Below are 7,500 nucleotides of genomic sequence, written 5' to 3' on the forward strand. Positions count from 1 at the left end.
AAGATTCTACCTTCAGCCTCCCATAGACATTACAAGGAGACACTTATAGTGTACTTGAAAACATCAGAAATAGATTGAGTTTTATTTTGTATTGGTCATTGGCTTATGTTTGTACAGTATGTGCAACGAAATTGCCTGTGGTAAACTCTGGTTCTCTGTGCATTCACAATGTACGTATATGTGTAGTATTTTACATTTAGTGCAATTAAATACACAATACAATAGAATTAAATAATATGGAGTGTTTATATGAGCTCTTTATTTGGATCTCAGTTGTCATAGTTGTTTACAATAACACATCGTCGACAAACGTGCATTCTTTCGACGTAAATGGCACCATTTTTGGATGGATGGCAATGGGGGTTTACATGACACGACTTGGCACAGATGAAAATGTATGTCCCCTGCTGTAGAAAATGAATGCCAAGTGTTTACAAAGGCTATTTGGCCCGAATCAAGTTAACGTCCAAGTTTTCATTGCATCACACACAAGGGCTGATCACACACACCAAGCCGTCACGAATGAAAGAAAGCACTGTCCCTCTGTGGATCTCGTTTGGCTCCCTTTCTCCGCCCCCTGTCTGAGGGGCCCTTTTCTGTCTCTTTTAGCACTTTGTCTGTTGATGCTATACTGTACCAAGTGCTACTGTAGTGGGAGTCAAAAAGCCAATGAGCGGTAGTCTCCAGTGTGACTGGGTGTAAGGTCAGCCTATGGGCCCCCACCTGCCAGGGGGGCACAGATCCCCCCCCCCAAAAAAAAACAGAGGCAGAATTGTGACAAGATATAATATTGAACAATTCATCTGTCGTGTTGAGTACATTTGGTAGACATGTTGTCCTTAATTCCTGGCTTGTAATTATGACACTGTCTATGTATATTTGTTACGAAAATTGCCTTCTGGTGGCCCCAAAGTATTCTGTAGCCTAGGGGCCCCAGGCCACCTTACGTGTAATCCGGCCAGGGTCTATGGTTAAGTCAGTGGGGAGGGGGGGGGGCTGCTGCTGTTGTAGAGGGCTGAGGTCAGACTCCTGTAGAGCTTTGTTCTGCCCTGCACAAGCGATCTGTTTGTCTGGCTTAAATGGACAGTCACACTAGTCAATCTTATGCTGGTCTTTGGAGCTAGTCTGTGTGTCTGTTTGTTTTTCTGTGTGTGTGTGTGTGTTGGGGGGGGGTGGGACTGCATATATAGTGTGTGTGTGTGTTTGTGTGTGTGTGTGTGTGTGTGTGTGTGTGTGTGTGTGTGTGTGTGTGTGTGTGTGTGTGTGTGTGTGTGTGTGTGTGTGTGTGCATGTGTGTGTGCATGTGTGTGTGTGTGTCTAGTTTGTTAGTGTCAGCGTCTTTGTCCGTGTTTGTTGTGTGTCTCCCTGTGCACGTTACAGGCCAATTAAGGTCTCCCCACTTCATCCTCACCCACTGTTAGTTTAGCACTGTGAACTAAAGCCCCTTATAAGACTGGAGACATTGGAGGTGAGCCATCTATGCTGTGGCTATGTCATCAGCAAATTAGGTAATCTTACTTGCTCCACATCAATCACGGTGGATTCCCGATGCGCCTCTATCCTCTTTTTCTGTTTCCATTTTCTGTTCTCCACACACAAGACATACTTCAGATTAGGGATGCAAACGATTAATTGATTAATCGACTTTAATCGATCAATGTGTTAATCGATTAAAAACATTAATCGCAATTAATCGACAAGGTGAAATGGGCATGTGAAGAGTGTGTGTGAAGAGGGATGTGAATAGTGGGCATATTTAAATCACCTTTGGATTAATGCATTTAAATAGAATTAATTGAAATGTGGTATATCATCCCAATTTTTAATTATATTTTTTAGATTTAGTAGGTTTTTTTTCCGAGAAACATTGAGGTTTTTTTGGGTGGGGGAACGCCGCTTATCAATTACTCGTAAGTCGATCGACAAGGCTATCGACTAATGATTAATGAATTAATTGATAATTTGCATCCCTTCTTCAGATATGTTTACATAACAGCCAGAATGAGAAGCCTTAGAGTAGTTGTTGTTTGAATGAATTTCCTTCCATGGATTCAATTTGGGCAATACCATACAGGCATTACATTATAGGCAATGTAATACAGTATGCCTGTCTTTTGAGTTTGCCATTATGTATTTCCATTGGTCAATGATTACTAAAATCAACTGAGAATGCATAGTGTAAATATAGATGTGGTCTATTGCAAAGAGCAAATCGCATATTTCATCTTGGGCCAAAAAAGTAATTCCTGCTTCTTGTGTACGTATGCCCAATTGAATTGGCTAAATGTAACTAGCACCTAAAACGGACTTAAGAATCTTAAGATGCATTGCATGTAAACAAGCACAAAGTTTGTTTTGCCCAAGACCTATAGTAAGTCTGCAGCTTTTCAAGCCAACCATCTGACCTGGAAATCCTTTCTTACCAAGTCGTGTGGTCTGAACTTGGCTTAACGTTTCCACAAATCCTGCAACTTATAACTACAGCATTTCCGCCACACTCTTTTGTGAAGGGCATGCAGTGCCTATCTCCTGTCCTGTGGTAGCCTCTTTGTGCAGATGGGGTTGCGGGCGGGCCTATTCACTATTTGCTGAAAAATACTCAACTAGCCTACATCATAACAACACTTGGAAGAAGAAGGATCTCTGAGCGCTCTTGTTCTCCAACTCTGTAGACTCCAAACTGTAGGTGCTCTTGAAGTAGGAAGACTAAAGTCTTTTCATTTAGAATGTGGTGGCACTAGGGCCAGCTTCAGGCAACTCCACAGGTCGACAAGGAAGTTATAATTAAAAACCCTTTATTTTATCTGGGGCATGGTAACACTGGTAAAACCGCCAACAGATTTCAACCCACACTTAACCTTACGCCCTGATGAAGACCCAGGGTTTTTAATTATAACTTCCTTGTCGACCTGTGGAGTTGCCTGAAGCTGGCCCTAGTGCCACCACATTCTACATCATAACAACATTGCTATGACATTACAGAGAGCCTTAAGTAACAGATAAAGAGATAGCCATTACAATTTTGGTGACAGTAAGGTTATAACATAGGCTCTGTGCTAAGGGGTTAACAGCCTTCAAGTGCAGCCTGTCTGGGTAGCTGGTTGTCCTGCTATCTCTCTTCTCTGGGCTGAGCGATGTAGGGTCATGGGGTATTTCGGACTGGATGTGTGTGTGATAGTTTGCGTAAGAGCCGGGGACTTCATGTGCCGATGCACTGTGGTGATGCTAGCTGAGGTGTGTGTGTGTGTGTGTGTGTGTGTGTGTGTGTGTGTGTGTGTGTGTGTGTGTGTGTGTGTGTGTGTGTGTGTGTGTGTGTGTGTGTGTGTGTGTGTGTGTGTGTGCGTGTGCGTGTGTGTGATTCACTCAGTTAAGTGCTCGCTCATTGCACTGATTTCATAGCAGTTATGGTAGTTTCTCTGCTATTTGAACTGTGAAACTGGCCAAGTTAGCATTGGTAGTGGCAATGGTCATGGTGTATTTCAGATGTGTTTCAGATGTGTGTGTGTGTGTGTGTGTGTGTGTGTGTGTGTGTGTGTGTGTGTGTGTGTGTGTGTGTGTGTGTGTGTGTGTGTGTGTGTGTGTGTGGGTGTGTGTGTGTGTGTGTGTGTGTAATTGCGCGCGTGCACGTGCGTGCGTGCATGCGTGTGTGTGATTCACTAACTTAAGCAATCACTGCACTGATTTCACAGCTATTTGAGCTGTTAAACTGGCCAGGTTAGCCTTGGTAGTGGCAGAGGAATGAAGGCTCTCCCTTCTCCCTCCTTTTCTTCCTCTTTTTCTTCCTCTTTTTTCCCCCGCCTCTCTCTCCCCTTCCCCATCATTATCCCTTTCTCTGCTCTCGTTCTGTCATTCCTGTTTTTATCACCATCAAGGGTCACATATCTTTCATTATGACAGAGGGGGGAACTGGTGTGTGCATTCCAAAGGGGCCGACAGCCCAGCCCCCTTTCACAGTCACACTCTAACTCACATGCTCGCTCTCTCCTTCGCTCTTTCTCTCTCTCCCCACTGTTCTCTCTCTCTCTCTCTCTCTCTCTCTCTCTCTCTCTCTCTCTCTCTCTCTCTCTCTCTCTCTCTCTCTCTCTCTCTCTCTCACCCACACACACACATACACACACACACACGCACACACACACACACACACACACACACACACACACACACACACACACACACACACACACACACACACACACACACACACACACACACACACATAGTATAGGCAAGTATAAAGTATCTGACCCTGTCAGGGTAACTTCAAAGATATCGATTTTAGTCATCCCTGTTTCTTAACCTGATTTACAATACAGAAATATCCTAATATGACAAAGTATTTTGTATATGGTGGTGATCTGAGAGGAATAAAGCACCTGTAGATTACTCGTATATAAACAAGTCGAGTTTGAATTAATCCACAATCCTGTTTGTGGCGGTAATCCTGGCGGAAAAAGGCAAGAAGATTTGTTGCAATGTAGACAGAAGTGGAAGCTAATACAACTTAATGGGGCAGATTGGGAAATGAAGCTGAGAGTTTTTATACCTATCTGCTTAAGGTAACTGCAAAGTTACAGAGATCCCACAATGACTGCAGTTACATGCCGGGAGTGTTTTGGTTTCAAACGGAATACTGGTCAGAGTTTGGTTTAAAACAAGTTCCAGAATATTACGCGTGTGGAAGAGTGCTGTGCTACTGGAATTCCCCCGGAATATGGCCACATTTGGACTGAATACTCATTCGCAAGCCGAATACTGCCAATATTCCGTTTACAATGAGAATATTCCCTATTGTAAATAAATATGCTCAATGAAGAAAACATTTTTTGTCTGAGATTGATGCATGAGAGAATTTATACCTCAGCTCTGTTCTTTCAGAGGCATTGGGAGTGGCGAACGTGGCTGTGCTTTAATTAGTAGACAGTTGACCATTCACAGAGATGTTACACGTGTTTGAGGTAATACCATTTGAGAGCATGACATCATCTGTTCTTTGTTCTCTTCAACACATTACACAGAGTGGAGCAGGGTTTACATCAGACACACACACTCACGGACGCACGCACGCACGCACGCACGCACACACGCACGCACGCACGCACGCACGCACGCACGCACGCACGCACGCACGCACGCACGCACGCACGCACGCACACACACACACACACACACACACACACACACACACACACACACACACACACACACAAAGACATACACACACAAAGACAGGTTTGTCAGTGGTTAATGCATTTTACACAAACACACACCAGGGTAAGACTTGCCACTTGCTTGCATGTTTGGTACAGTATGGTATGGCATGTGGCACTTGTCACACATTCCACTGTGTGCTGTACACCTGCCTCTTAAAATTGTTCCCGTGCTTGTCGTGGGGTTGGGGGAGTGGGGCGGGTGGGACGGGAGGGGACTGCCACTGGCCTGATGTCACATTTCAGCCCAGGACTCCACATGTCACCAGGCACACGCGCAGCTCAGACCCACCCATGGAAAACATCTCCCAAAAGATGACCATGAGAGCAGCAACAACAGTGCACACATCCATCTGTCCCATCATGTCTAAAAATAAATACATTGATACGTTAAACTCAGTGAATAAGGAATGTACTGAATCCAAGATTTGGTTGTGGATTTGGCCGGATTCAGCCTTTTTAATGGGGATCCAGTTTCAGTGATGGGTGTAGGATTCGCTATTCGGTATTCGGACTCAGTCAAATCTTCAAGTTATGGCTCACAATTATAGAATCGAATTGGGTTTCAGATTCCGTTGGATTCGGCCTTGTTGAGGGGGTTTTGGTTTGGTTTTGGTGATCAGAGTAGGATTCAGTATTTGGATTCGGCCAAATCTGAAGCAGTGAATTTGATTTTTTTTCCCCCATTATTTAAAAAAATCCTCATCATTTTCTTTCATTATCTTTTAGAGTTAGTTCATTATTTTACCTAATTTTATTTTATTATTTGTTTTTACAGTGTTTTGAGACCATGTTGTATGGTGATACTGCACTTAAAACAATAAATTATTATTATTATTATTTGGCAGAACCTTAAAAATCAGGAGTCGGTACACCCCTCAAATAAATAAATAAAACTGGCATTCTGTATTGCTGCGTTTTAGACTTGTTCTGTTAATACAATGCTTTAGTAATGCTGAGTAATTCAATGCTTTACTGTACGTATACACACACAAACACACACACACATGGACAGAAGGATGGGAAGGAAATGTGTTTGGGTCCACTGTCTCTATACATCTTTGCAGTTCACTGTCCTTATGAACAGTGTTTGCTTGGGAAGCAGATGTCTTCGCTACAGACGTGCTGACATGCAAAAATGATGTCATCACGTTTTTCTTCATCATCATTCTGTTTCCTGTACTCAGCTGATCTGGCTGTTGGTACAGTATGCAGGGGTTGGTCAAGGGCACTTTTATGCACTGCTTTGTGGAATGCGTTGCGACGAGTGTGTGTGTCTGTGTGTGTGTGTGTGTGTGTGTGTGTGTGTGTGTGTGTGTGTGTGTGTGTGTGTGTGCGTGCGTGCGTGCATGTCTGTGTCTGTGTGCTGTGTAAGAAATTGTGCTGTGTTGAGATCAGGTCATTGTGTGTGTGCGCGTGTGTGCATGCTTTTGTGTGTGAGTTTGTGCGTGCGTGCATGTGCGTGTGTGTGCGTGTATGTGTGTAAGTGTGTGTTTTTTTCTCTGTGTGTCAGTAGAGTGAGTGAAAGACAGCGATTGAGAGAGTGAAGGAGAGTCGAACCACTGTTTCTAAATCTGCCCTTTCACTGCCTGTTGTCCAAACATTGTTGTATTGCTCTCCCATAGACCGCCATGTCGACGGGGGCAGTGACACACATGGAAACACTTTTGCTAAAAATATTCTGCTAGTACAAAAGTGTAAGTGTCAGTATGAATGTCTGTGTGTGTGTGTGTGTGTGTGTGTGTGTGTGTGTGTGTGTGTGTGTGTGTGTGTGTGTGTGTGTGTGTGTGTGTGTGTGTGTGTGTGTGTGTGTGTGTGTGTGTGTGTGTGTTTGTAAGAGGAGAAGTGAGACAGAGAGAGTGACAAAGCAAACAAGAGACAGAGAGACACAGAGGAGTAACTGTGCTTTGTGTGTGTGTGCATGCGTGTGTGTGTGTGTGTGTGTGTGTGTGTGTGTGTGTGTGTGTGTGTGTGTGTGTGTGTGTGTGTGTGTGTGTGTGTGTGTGTGTGTGTGTGTGTGTGTGTGTGTGTGTGTGTGCGTGCACGTGTGTGTGTGCGTGCACATGTGTGTGTGTGTGTGTGTGCGTGTGCATGCATGTGTGTGTGTGCCCCTGTGTGTGTTTATGTGTGTCGTGTGTGTGTGTGCAAGCAATATGCTTGGATTGGGTTTCAGTCCGACTGGGCAATTTTTCAATAAAACAGTTTCAGTGAGCGAGAGTGAGTGAGTAAGTGAGGGTGAGAGTGAAGTGGCTGCTGCTGTTGCTGCTGCTGTGAGGGAGAGGAGCCAACAGCG

The 7,500-nt window shown here is 44.2% G+C and overlaps 1 protein-coding gene across 2 annotated transcripts in view; it reads left to right on the forward strand.

Moving 5' to 3' along the window:
* Window positions 1–7,500, forward strand: part of crip3 (cysteine-rich protein 3) — a 32,209-nt gene that overhangs the window by 13,700 nt on the left and 11,009 nt on the right. The gene's annotated exons all lie outside the window — the stretch shown is intronic.

The sequence above is a fragment of the Engraulis encrasicolus genome, chromosome 24 (genome assembly GCF_034702125.1).
Source record: "Engraulis encrasicolus isolate BLACKSEA-1 chromosome 24, IST_EnEncr_1.0, whole genome shotgun sequence".
NCBI classification, from domain to species: domain Eukaryota; kingdom Metazoa; phylum Chordata; class Actinopteri; order Clupeiformes; family Engraulidae; genus Engraulis; species Engraulis encrasicolus.